This window comes from Natator depressus, chromosome 1 (assembly GCF_965152275.1).
Source record: "Natator depressus isolate rNatDep1 chromosome 1, rNatDep2.hap1, whole genome shotgun sequence".
NCBI lineage: Eukaryota > Metazoa > Chordata > Testudines > Cheloniidae > Natator > Natator depressus.
The window spans coordinates 57615895-57629146 of record NC_134234.1 but is presented as its reverse complement, the minus strand read 5'-3'; the positions used below and the strand labels follow the sequence as shown (position 1 = coordinate 57629146).

Sequence of the window (13252 nt, the reverse complement as noted above, 5' to 3'; positions counted from 1 at the left end):
CCAGGGGAAGGAACCGCTAGTTCTAGTGGTTTACTGCTATCCCTACAGCCCCTGGGCTGGGACCCAGAGTAGAGGGAGAGCCCGGGTCCCTTCCTCTCTACTTCCGTCCTCTAGGACACTAGGGAGGCAGTTAATACCCCAGTTCAGGGGCAAGAAATGGTGCCCTGAAACACCCCCCCCCCCCCAGAAGAGACTGCATGAGACCCATCATAGTAGTGCCGGCAATTTGCCACAGCAGTCATAACAGGTTAAGCCATAGGGAAGCTGACACAGCATCCTATTGATTCCCTTATGAATACTGACCCAATCCTAGGTACTGATAGTTGCAAATATTTCCTGAAGCAGGAACTCCAGATAGTCACATTTCAGAGAAGGGCATATTTTCTAGGGCCACCTCAGTAGCTGACTAGCTAACACCATTGAGAGATGTGCTGTTCAGTCACTAAACATCTGAATACTTCTGTGGCATAAACTGCAGGTTTCCCACCAGCAGGCTGGAGTAACATCTCCCTTTGCCAGTCAGGCATCACAAGAACAGTTATGCCCTCCAAAATGTGGAAGGCCTGAAAACATAGAAAAAGCTTTTGTAGCACAGCCACTGATGGGAGCCCTGCGCCCCACCCACATGCCGTGCAACCCAAGTAGTATTGCAATTTTCTAAAATCAAAAAAGCAGCTTTGCATTTTTTAACTTACCATTATGCCATCATTTCTTCTGCTGTGATTAACCAAGCTGTGTCCAGGAAGCTTCTGTGGTTTGAAGCATCCTCCTCACAATAGATTGAAGTTCAGTTTATAAAAGTGTCACTTTATGTCAGGGGTGGGCAAACTATGGCCTGGGGGCCGCATCCAGCCCTTCAGAGGCTTTAATCCGGCCCTCAAGCTCCCGCTGGGGAGCGGGGTCAGGGGCTTGTCCTGCTCCCCAGCGGGAGCGGGACAAGACAAATATTTGTCTTATGCATAGAAGAGAATAACTGCTCCTCGTGTGACTCTCAGGCCTAATGAGGTAAGTCAATCTAAGTTATGTTAGTTAAGTTACATAAGTTATGTAACTTAAGTCGACATAGCTTAGATCGATTTACAATAGTGTCTACCCCATGCTATGTCAACAGGAAATGCTCTCCCATCGACATAGCTTCCACCTCTCAGGGATGTGGAGTATTGAAGTCGATGGGAGAGCATTCTCCCATTGACTTATCGCATCTTCACCAGACCCACTAAATCAACGTCACTGCATTGATTGCAGCAGCACTGATTTAGCCGATAGTGAAGACAAGCCCTCAGATTCCAACACCCATCCAAGTGGAACAATAGAATCAGGAACTATATAGTATAACACCAAGCTGGCCCCGATGGTGGCCAATCTGAGTTAAGTGCAGCCTGGAGGGATGAGAAGAACGAAGACAGTGTCTGTCACCTTTGTGCCTCCCAGATTCTGGAGAGAGCCAGGGACCAGAATAGTCTTGATTTAAACAAGTGTAACCCCAGGGTGTGCTCTAACTTATGCTGCCTGCAGTGGCTCTTAGTAAATCCATCCAGTACCACAAAGTTGCTTGAGTGCAGTGTGCTCAAACTATGCGACCTTCATTCCTTGGCCACACCCTCAACGTGCCCCTGTGCCAGAGGCTGTGAGGGAAGGCAACATATGGCTGTTCCACTGGCCATGCACCCCTGGGCAATCCCCCATACAGCAGGCGGTTTTTGCTGGTGAGAAGATCCATAGGCTTGGTGGCCACTATACATCCACAGAGCCAATGTACAAGGGTCACAGTGTGGGGCAGAATCTACTCTGCTACTTTATAAGCCAAGTTTTTGTTCTTCCTGTAACACAGAAATGAATGATATATAGGTTCTCTTTGTTGGAGGTGTTCTTTTATGTTTGAGAAATGAAGCTCCAGTATCACTGCTTCAGAATCTCCTGCCTTATCTGTGACACTGATCCTAACTCATGTTTCTAAGGGAAGCAAGGTAATGGTTTCCACACAGTCCCCTGTTGAACTCCACATTGTCAATCATTGTACAGAATGTGAGGTAATTTTGGTATGATCAGCGACTTGCCCTAGAGATGCCTAGGGCTGAGCTATCAAGTAGAATGTAACAATATCTCCCTTCATAAGAAAATAATTGGATGACTTTTCTAGGTCATTGCTGCTGGCTGGACACTGCGGAGAATTTGCAGAATGAATATCTGTACCAGACCTTGCCGATGAACATCTTTAAAACAAAGTGCCTGGCTCTCTGGTGGTGGTAAACCTTTCATGTTCAGTGGTATGGATGTCCAACAAAAATATTGTCAATATAAAATGTTAATCTGCTTTTGTTCCACAATGAAATGTGCATTGAGGAAAATCTCTGAGAAGACGCATCCTATTGAGCAGATACTATATAGTGCAACAATATGGGACAGAAGGAAAGATCATACACTAGGTATGAGGTCCAATTCTCCCTCAAATACCCATGTACAACTCCCATTAAAGTAAATAGGACTTATAAGCACATTTCTGAGGGCAGAATATGGTCCACAGAGATAATGCACAATGTTCTGGGTGAACCTCAAAAATTTGGAGCTCTGCTTTGCTTAAGTACCCAAAAGCTTAGTTGTTTTTCCAAATGACAGTACAGGGATCTCTTGCATGTATAAATCCCAGGTCTGAAATCTCACAATAATAAGACTCTTACAAGATTGCCTATGTAAGCAGAGTCAGAATGAACTCTACCCTGACATCTGGTGGTGAGCTGTGGAAAAGGACTTCAGGGGCTGATCTCGTTTGCATGGGCACACCCACCCTCCCTAACATGATGGACTGCCTGCCCAAATGGTCACTTTGGCTGCTGTGAGATCCCCAGTCTCTTTGATATTGGGGCAGGAGTAATAAAGGATTGTTATCCTGGTTATGTGAATCAAAGACAGTAGAACTGTCCTTGGCATTTTATGACGGAGGGATTCGCCCTCACCAGGCAAGGGACATGGGTTCCAACTCCCAGTGAATTGAGAGGCTGGGAACAGGTATGTGTACCTAGCAGTGTAAGTCTATTCTGAGGGTCTGAAACACTACTTTGACCCCTTCTCTTTCCACTGTGTAATAACAGAGCTAGTTTTGGCTCCATTAGGAGTCTTGTTACATGCTGAAGAGCTGAAATTACTGATATCTAGGTTTAAGTATTAGACCTACTGTGGGCTGGTGGTGCACCAGTATTGAGGCTCCCCTGCTACCAGCTAAAATTACTGAGAGCTGTGTTAAGTTGGCGGGGGGGGGGGGTTAATTGCAGTATGGACATACCCAGTGTAGCCCAGTTTTGCAGCTGTGAAGGGACATAAGGATTAAGACACACACCACCATCCACTTCTTCTGCCTGGCCTTCTCAGATCACCACTCAAGTCATGGTGGGGATGAGGAGGTTCTCCATGGCTCCTTGTATTCCCTTCTTCCTGGAGGAAATGAGCACTGTGTGAGCAGAGCCTTAAGTCTAGCCCTTGAGTCTAATGTACCAGCTAGTAGGGCTAAGCCAGGCTGGGCAGGAAGTGAGCTGCACCTTGTAAGGGGCTCTAGCAGGTTGCTTCCTAGAGTGGAAACTGTGATTCTGAGTTATCAGGATTTTTTTTACCTCTATGCAATATTTCAGAGTTGTAATGAAAAGTAAATAGAAATCCATACTATATTTTAATTCTGTGATTGCATAACCAATTTGTTGCTTCCGCAATATATCTCTTTCATACAAGTGTTGGTAATTTACATTATTGAGAGATAATAGTAACCCATACCAATCAACCTGCAAATTTCCAAATGGGATTTGGTGTGTGACAAAGACCCAGTCTAAGGGACATCAAAAATATTTATTCAGATAACAAACTGCTGTGAGATTCGTTCCTTGCATTCTTTCTATGAGCTCTATTTCAAGATTCTTTACTTCTGAGGTAAATAATTTTCAACCATATGAGTGAGGGGCACCAAATTTGTGTAGACTGTTGGTAACTTTAAGCCTAAACTGAGGGACATCCCTTGAGAGGAGGGACATCTGAGAAGTAATTATTAATGGAATCTTTGAACAGCACACAATATTATTATCTAAGGGGACAGCAGGAAGACCTTATATGGTCCTGGGAGGATGATGACTACCACCACCAGGGAATGTCAAAAAGGAATAGCTGACCTTTCAGATGCCAACACAGTTGGGCTAAGAGAAATGTCCTTTTACAGTGAGAAGCCAGTCAAATGTCATTGTGAATCATGCATTCCAGAATTAGTCAGAACACAATGTAGAGCTGCAACATTTTGTCACATCGGGGCTTTGAAATAAGCTATTATCCTTTTCCCTCCCTGACTCAAAGTAGTAGATCTAGCATGATAAGTAGCAAATGCTGCTGTAGCTGTTTTATTCAGCTTCCTAGATTTCACATATTGGTATGTTTAAGGTTTCCATAATGTAGAACATGTCTGTAGAAAGCTGTCCATGCCATATCACGTTATTTCACATGATGATGAACACTGTAATCTAAATTCAGTGTCCTACAGCAGAAATTAACTCTTTCCTTGCAGTGGAGAAATAGTCATTTGTTGTGCATGCTTCTGTGTTTGACTCTTACCTATTTTAACTTGGTGGTATCCAGCTGAAGCGTGTCCTCTGATAATTCAGACAATGAAGCCAGCTGAATAGCTAGTCACAATGCACTCTCCTGCACCAGTGGAACTAATGTCCACTCCTAGACATTCAATATCCCAGGGCACTTTTAACAAATGTGGGGGTGTTAACGTGGGACCTCACCAAATTCCAGTTTGGGTAAGAGAATTTGTATGGACCTGATTCATCAAAGAATTTGCATATGTGCCACAGTGTACAAGAGCCATAAAATCCCCTTAACTAGTTGGGGGAGAATTCCCTGGGTTCAGGCAATGAGGCCTGCCCCTTAGCTCCTGCAAACCTGGGCATAGGGGGCAGGGGTGGAAAAGAATTTGTTGGGAGCAGGAGAGGGCAGGGCTGTCATCACAGCACTGTGGCAATTGTGGGAAGCTCCAGGTTGAAATGCTGCTCAGAAGCAGCCCATGCAGGACTTAAAGCAGTATTTCCCAAAGTGTGGGATGTCCCTCTTGGAGCTGGGGACAGGGATGCAGACAGATATCCCAATTGTTCTCCAAAGTCCCAGCTCTCATCTTTTGAAAGAAAGAATAAGGCCTTGTCTACGCTACAGAGTTTTGTCGACAAAAGTTATGTCGACGCTCAAAAAGCGCTGTAATAAAAATCGGTATTGCATGTTCACACTCGCTCTCTCTGTTGACAATGCGCGTCCACAGTTGGGGCACTATCATCGACAGTGTGAGCAATGCACAGGGGGTACCTATCCCACAGTCCAGCTCAACACCTTCGGTCGCTAGGTCTTGTGGGAAGGTGGAGCGGATTGCGGCGCATCTTGAAACCAGGTTCAATGTCCCATGATGCATTGTTTTCTGTCCAGCTTCTTATAGAACCAGCCGGTCTTAAGTGCAGCAGCGGAGCGATGGTTCGCCTCCCGCGCCCTATGGTATGCCTGCCTCAGCTCCTTTATCTTCGCTCTGCACTGCTGCGTGTCCGGATCATAGCCCTTTTTGCACAAGCTGCGAGAAATCCACCTGTAGGTATCTAAATTCCTACAGTTCAAGCGCAGCTGGGATTGCACAGCTGCCTCTCCCCAAATATGGAGCAGCTCCGCAGTGGTCTAAGCAGGAGAGTGTTTGCTGCGATAACCCTCCATGGTCACCTGGGAAGATGCAATGAGACCTCTCCACACCAAGCCAACAGGAAATGGAATTTCAAAAATTCCCGGGGCTTCTAAGTGGGAGGGGTGAATGGTTGTTTTCCTGGCTGCAGGGTAGTGGAATTCAAACTGCTGACCAGAGTGGTCAGGATGGGCATTTTGGGACACCTCCTGGAGGCCAATTAAAGCAATAAAATCAATTGTGGTGTCTACACTGGCACACTGTCGACAAAAATTTTGCACTAAAAACCTATGTCTCTCATCGGGCTGGTTTTATTTTGTCACCAAACCAGGGCCTTTTTGCCACCAAAAGTCGCAGCGCGGTGTTTACGCATTCACTGTTTTGTCAACAAAAGCTGTCTTTTGTCGACAAAACTCTGTAGTGTAGACAAGGCCTAAGTCCCTAGCTGTTATGGTGGTTGCAGAGAAAACCTTCAAAATATGAAGACAGTGTGTAGGATTCATAAAGGTTTATGCGCGTGGCAACATTCAGGGCACACCCGGAGTGTTGTGTAGGAGTAGTGCACACACAGCTCCTTTCATAGAATATCAGGGTTGGAAGGGACCCCAGAAGGTCATCTAGTCCAACCCCCTGCTCAAAGCAGGACCAATTCCCAGTTAAATCATCCCAGCCAGGGCTTTGTCAAGCCTGACCTTAAAAACCTCTAAGGAAGGAGATTCTACCACCTCCCTAGGTAACGCATTCCAGTGTTTCACCACCCTCTTAGTGAAAAAGTTTTTCCTAATATCCAATCTAAACCTCCCCCATTGCAACTTGAGACCATTACTCCTCGTTCTGTCATCTGCTACCATTGAGAACAGTCTAGAGCCATCCTCTTTGGAACCCCCTTTCAGGTAGTTGAAAGCAGCTATCAAATCCCCCCTCATTCTTCTCTTCTGCAGACTAAACAATCCCAGCTCCCTCAGCCTCTCTTCATAAGTCATGTGCTCTAGACCCCTAATCATTTTTGTTGCCCTTCGCTGGACTCTCTCCAATTTATCCACATCCTTCTTGTAGTGGGGGGCCCAAAACTGGACACAGTACTCCAGATGAGGCCTCACCAGTGTCGAATAGAGGGGAACGATCACATCCCTCGATCTGCTCGCTATGCCCCTACTTATACATCCCAAAATGCCATTGGCCTTCTTGGCAACAAGGGCACACTGTTGACTCATATCCAGCTTCTCGTCCACTGTCACCCCTAGGTCCTTTTCCGCAGAACTGCTGCCTAGCCATTCGGTCCCTAGTCTGTAGCGGTGCATTGGATTCTTCCATCCTAAGTGCAGGACCCTGCACTTATCCTTATTGAACCTCATCAGATTTCTTTTGGCCCAATCCTCCAATTTGTCTAGGTCCTTCTGTATCCTATCCCTCCCCTCCAGCGTATCTACCACTCCTCCCAGTTTAGTATCATCTGCAAATTTGCTGAGAGTGCAATCCACACCATCCTCCAGATCATTTATGAAGATATTGAACAAAACCGGCCCCAGGACCGACCCCTGGGGCACTCCACTTGACACCGGCTGCCAACTAGACATGGAGCCATTGATCACTACCCGTTGAGCCCGACAATCTAGCCAGCTTTCTACCCACCTTATAGTGCATTCATCTAGCCCATACTTCCTTAACTTGCTGACAAGAATACTGTGGGAGACCGTGTCAAAAGCTTTGCTAAAGTCAAGAAACAATACATCCACTGCTTTCCCTTCATCCACAGAATCAGTAATCTCATCATAAAAGGCGATTAGATTAGTCAGGCATGACCTTCCCTTGGTGAATCCATGCTGACTGTTCCTGATCACTTTCCTCTCATGTAAGTGCTTCAGGATTGATTCTTTGAGGACCTGCTCCATGATTTTTCCAGGGACTGAGGTGAGGCTGACTGGCCTGTAGTTCCCAGGATCCTCCTTCTTCCCTTTTTTAAAGATTGGCACTACATTAGCCTTTTTCCAGTCATCCGGGACTTCCCCCGTTCGCCACGAGTTTTCAAAGATAATGGCCAAGGGCTCTGCAATCACAGCCGCCAATTCCTTCAGCACTCTCGGATGTAACTCGTCCGGCCCCATGGACTTGTGCACGTCCAGCTTTTCTAAATAGTCCCTAACCACCTCTATCTCCACAGAGGGCTGGCCATCTCTTCCCCATTCTGTGATGCCCAGCGCAGCAGTCTGGGAGCTGACCTTGTTAGTGAAAACAGAGGCAAAAAAAGCATTGAGTACATTAGCTTTTTCCACATCCTCTGTCACTAGGTTGCCTCCCTCATTCAGTAAGGGGCCCACACTTTCCTTGGCTTTCTTCTTGTTGCCAACATACCTGAAGAAACCCTTCTTGTTACTCTTGACATCTCTTGCTAGCTGCAGCTCCAGGTGCGATTTGGCCCTCCTTATATCTTTCCTACATGCCCGAGCAATATTTTTATACTCTTCCCTGGTCATATGTCCAACCTTCCACTTCTTGTAAGCTTCTTTTTTATGTTTAAGATCCGCTAGGATTTCACCATTAAGCCAAGCTGGTCGCTTGCCATGTTTACTATTCTTTCGACTCATCGGGATGGTTTGTCCCTGTAACCTCAACAGGGATTCCTTGAAATACAGCCAGCTCTCCTGGACTCCCTTCCCCTTCATGTTAGTCCCCCAGGGGATCCTGGCCATCTGTTCCCTGAGGGAGTCGAAGTCCGCTTTCCTGAAGTCCAGGGTCTGTATCCTGCTGCTTTCAAGGGCATCAACCTTGGAATCTCGCCAAGATGACATGAACCATGGGAAGCCTCCCAGGACTGGGCTCAAGGCCCGAGAGCAAGGAATGCGGTAGATAGAAATTGGTAAATAAGAATGTTAAACAAAGCCAATGTATTCCTTTTATCTGTTGGAGAATGTAATGCGCGGGGGGAGAGAGAGAGAATAAAGGGGAAGGTGGAAAGCTGACAGGCAGAAGCCCGTTAGCAGAGACCAGCCTGCTTGCTTGCTAAAAGCTGTGTTCTGTCTTGTCATTGAACCGCCACAACTGGCGCCCAAACGTGGGGCCCTCAGCACTCACCTCGCCCGGCAAGGGTTTCAGACGCGTCACTCATCCGCTTTGTGGATCCCGGTGAGTATTTTTCATTGTGGTAAGTATGGGAAGCTCCCTCTCTGCTTTGCAAGTGCAACACCGCAATGAGCTACAGTATTTGCTGCGTAAGGCTCAGCATGACTGCCCCACTCGAACTCACTCTCCTGCTACAGGAGGTGAGCGCCCAATGCCCGTGGTACCCTGAAGCTGGAACCCTTAAGCTAGCGGACTGGGAGCGATTGGGCCAGACATTGCACAAAGAGCCTCGGGCGTCCGTGCAGGCTTTACATGCCTGGCACCTCTGCTGCGACGCGATACAGCGTGTCGCCCCGGACAGGCCCTCCCTCGCGAAGCTGGTGATCTCACCACGCCCGTCCACTCCTGCAGCCACCCCCACTCCTACCGATGCAACACGGTGTGTCACCTCAGAAAGACCCTCTCCCGCGCCAACAGAGGGGCTGCCGATCCCGCCACCCCCGTCCGCTCCTGCAACCATCCCTCCCCCTGCTTCGCCCCCAGTGCCTCTATTACCACTGCCTCCCTGGCCTTCCCCACCGGAGCCGGTGTGTGATCGCCCTCCGCCCGTGGGGCCCCATGCTCCGGGACCCCCCGGGGGGTTGTCTGCATCTGCTCAGGGGCTTTCGCTGGTGCAACAAATGGTTCACGCAGCGAAGACTCGCTCAGATCTTACAGCAGAGGAGCTGGCTGATCTGGTCTCAGTTTGTCCGGTGACCTGGCAGGATGATGGCCAGGGCAACCAGGTTGCAAACTGGGTCAGTTTGCCTTACTCGGTGATCAGAGAGGTAAAGAAAGCGATTCGCGAGTTTGGCCTGACTAGCACGTATGTGCATGGTCTCATTGAAGGGCTAGGTAGTGGGTACACCCTGATCCCTGAAGATTGGAAGGCGCTGTATCGCATGATGCTGACACCCAGTCAGTATGTTATTTGGCTTAGTGAGTATCGGCAGATGGCGGAACGCCAAGCCCAGGTATATAGAGAGCAAGGTATCATTTATGAGCAGTTGGCAGGGGAGGGCCAGTTTGCTACCGTTCAGCTGCAGTCTCAACTCCCTCAGGCAGTCTTCCCCATTATTTCCGCCTGCGCCCAGCATGCTTTCCGGAAGGTCCCGGATTCGGGCAGGCCTACTAAAAGCTTTGCCAGTATCCGTCAGGGTGCATCAGAGTCCTTTATGGATTTTACCAACAGATTGCAGGAGGCTATCCTCCGACAGGTGGATAACCCTGCAGCAGCTCAGGAGATCCTGTTAAAAATGGCGGTTGAAAATGCGAACGAGGATTGCCGCCATGCTCTCCAGGCTGCACAAGCCTCTGGAATTCTAGAGCTGTCGGACATGCTGCGGGCGTGCCAAAACATCGGAACCCAAGCACATAAGGCTGGAGTTCTGGCTGCCGCCCTGCGAAAAACCAGGAAGGAGGGGAAGCGTTGTTACCGCTGTGGTAAGGAGGGTCACTTTCAGCGGGAGTGCCGCTCATTGACGGCGCCCGCCCGCCCCTCAAAGAAGTGCCCCAAGTGCCGGAAGGGCTATCACTGGGCTAATCAGTGTCGTAGCGGTTCGGGAAACCGCACGACGGGTCCCCCCCGAACCCAGGGCCAAACGGGGGTGTTTCCCACTCAGACAACTGTTCCTCTGCCTTACAATCCATAGATTCCATGAGGGCGGCGACTGCCGGAAGTACAGGGCTTGATTTGATTATGCAGGAGGACGCTGATTTTCAGTTGCCAGGGGAGGTTTGCGCCATACCTACACAGGTGACGGGACCTCTCCCTGCCGGATTTGTGGGTCTGGTTCTCCCTCGCTCACACGCTGGGAAACAGGGTTTTTTTGTCATCCCAGGAGTCATCGATGCTGATTACACTGGTGTTATTAAGGTTCAGGTGTGGACCCATCTTCCGCAATCGCTCCCGCGTGGACGGTCAATTGCACAATTGATTTTAGTCCCCTATCAGGTGCCAGCCGCAGAGGATCGAACCCGGGGCGGGAACGGCTTTGGATCGACGCTGTCTCAGTCGCCGTCTCACAATACGTCCTCTCCACTTGTTGCTCTGACAATGTCGGTCTGCCCCTCAAAACCTCAGTTAACACTTCTCTTAAATAATGTTCCTTTTACAGGGTTGGTGGACACTGGAGCTGACGTTACGGTGATTCGTGATCCGGAGTGGCCAGTCGGTTGGCCAACAGTTCCTTCTAAAGAGTTGTGGGGGATCGGGGGTAGCAAACCCGGGCGCCAAAGTTTCTCTTGGGTCACGGTCTCTAAACCAGGAGGCTGTGCCCTTGCTACAATCCGCCCTTTTGTACTCCCTGTCCACCTCAATATTTGGGGCCGTGATTTACTTACAAAGCTGGACACCACCCTCGATATTAATATATAATGGCCCAAAATCCTCCCTCACCCACCTTGCCATCCGCATTACCATTGGTATGGCAATCCTTAGAGCCCATATGGATTGACCAGTGGCCCCTCCCTCTAGAAAAGCTGAAAGCGCTTCATTCACTTGTACAACAATATTTGCATGCACAGCGCTTGGAGAGCTTTACTAGTCCTTGGAATTAGCTGCTGTTATTTTGGCCTTTCAATTTTTTGCTGATTGTCCCTTTAATTTGATCATGGACACGCATTATGTTTATCAGGTAATTGATCATTTACCCCTTGCCCTCATTACCCCTCAGGTCGATGCAGACCTCCTTCGCCTGTTTTTGTCTTTACAGTATCTCCTCACCACTCGTAATTTCCCTTATTTTGTTGCTCATATTCGCAGTCATACCCCTCTGCTTGGGCTACTCATTGAAGGCAATGCGCGCGCCGATCGCGCGTTACGTGGTCAGGTAAATTCCCTTTTTTCTGACCCCATTGAAAGCCATTCCTTTTTTCATCAGTCTGCCTCTGTTTTGGCCCAACAGTTTCATATTCCTGCTGATCATGCACGTTCTATTGTTCATTCCTGCCCCCACTGTGCCGCTGCTGCCCCTACCTTTTCTTATGCCGTTAACCCTAGAGGTACCGCAGCGAATCAGCTGTGGCAAATGGATTTCACTCACGTGCCACTATTCCACCCCTATTCGTTTTTACATGTTTTCATTGATACCTATTCAGGATTCCTTTGGGCGACCCCACAGCGTGGGGAAGCCACTCCCAAAGTTATTCACCATTTGCTAGCCTGTTTTGCTGTTATGGGTCACCCGAGCCAGAAAAAAATGGATAATGCCCCAGCCTATTGCTCCACAGCACTTTTCACCTTTTGTGCCCAATGGGACGTCCGTCTCAAACACGGGATCCCTTATAATTCCACAGGCCAAGCTATTGTTGAACGTGCAAATCGCATGCTAAAAATCTTGCTCGACAAACAATTAAAACAAGGGGAGCTGCGTCTCCGAATCTTAGGAGACATTCAGCAACAACTGCATATCCTTTTGTTTACTTTAAATAATTTAACGCTGAACGCAGATCAGCAGACCCCCACGGATCGGCATTTTCACAAATGGAAAGACCGCGTGTCTATTACCATCAGCTGCCCGATCCGCAGTGGCTGGGCCCAGTGCCTTTAATCACTTGGGGTCGGGGATATGCTGCTGTGTCTCTCCCTGCAGGACCGTTGTGGGTTCCAGCCCGGTGTGTGCGACCGGCACTGAAACAGCATGGCATGGCACCAGGGGCTGTCGAACCCCATACTGGATTTTCAGCTGACCTTGGAGGAGACCGCGGTGCCTCCCGGGTCGACAACGGCGGGACGGAAACAGAAGAGACGTAGCATCCCATGCCAGTCCGTGACATGGGGAGCAGTAAAAGCATTGGTCGCCGCGGCTCAACGAAGACTGGCAGCAAACCAACAGCCAGAGACTCTTGAGACTTTGTTTGTGGCAATTCTCGCCCAAATTACTGCTAATTCTGTACTGATTGTATGCCTTTTGTGCCTGCTATTTCCTGGAGGGGTTGATTCGGGAGCGCTTTCTCCGTTACAGGCCCGAATGACATATAACCTATGGGAAAGATTGGCTTCAATAGCAAATGTTACCCACTTTTGTTTGTTTGATTTTGTAGCAGCTGAAGAATTGTTAGGTACGTGCCTTATTCCAGTATGTCATCACCCTGAGGAAATTGGGAATGAGATGATGCTCGCCGCTTACTCGAACCTCTCTTCCCAGTACTCTAGCATGGCTAATCGGGGCCAGGCCAATCACACTTTACCTTCTTAAGCTTATTTTTTGCTGCTGCTGTGTACAATGTATTCCTTTTTGTTAAGGCTTTGTCGAGACCCGCCCTGGCAGGCTCCACGAGTTATGATCTTGTCTGTCCGGGAGTTAATTGGCTTGCAAATGCAAATTGATGGCTACCATGAGATGGCCGAGCACAAATAAACAAAAAAGGAGGGGATGTAGGATTCATAAAGGTTTATGCGCGTGGCAACATTCAGGGCACACCCGGAGTGTTGTGTAGGAGTAGTGCACACACAGCTCC

At 48.6% G+C, this 13252-nt stretch overlaps 1 long non-coding RNA gene across 1 annotated transcript; it reads left to right on the top strand.

Annotated features, from left to right (window-relative positions):
- Positions 1–8746: 8746 nt before the first annotated feature.
- On the top strand, positions 8747–12399 carry LOC141982021 (uncharacterized). The gene is made up of 3 exons (XR_012637936.1): positions 8747–8815; positions 11556–11622; positions 12385–12399. It is a non-coding gene; the product is annotated as an uncharacterized LOC141982021 (long non-coding RNA).
- Positions 12400–13252: the final 853 nt, after the last annotated feature.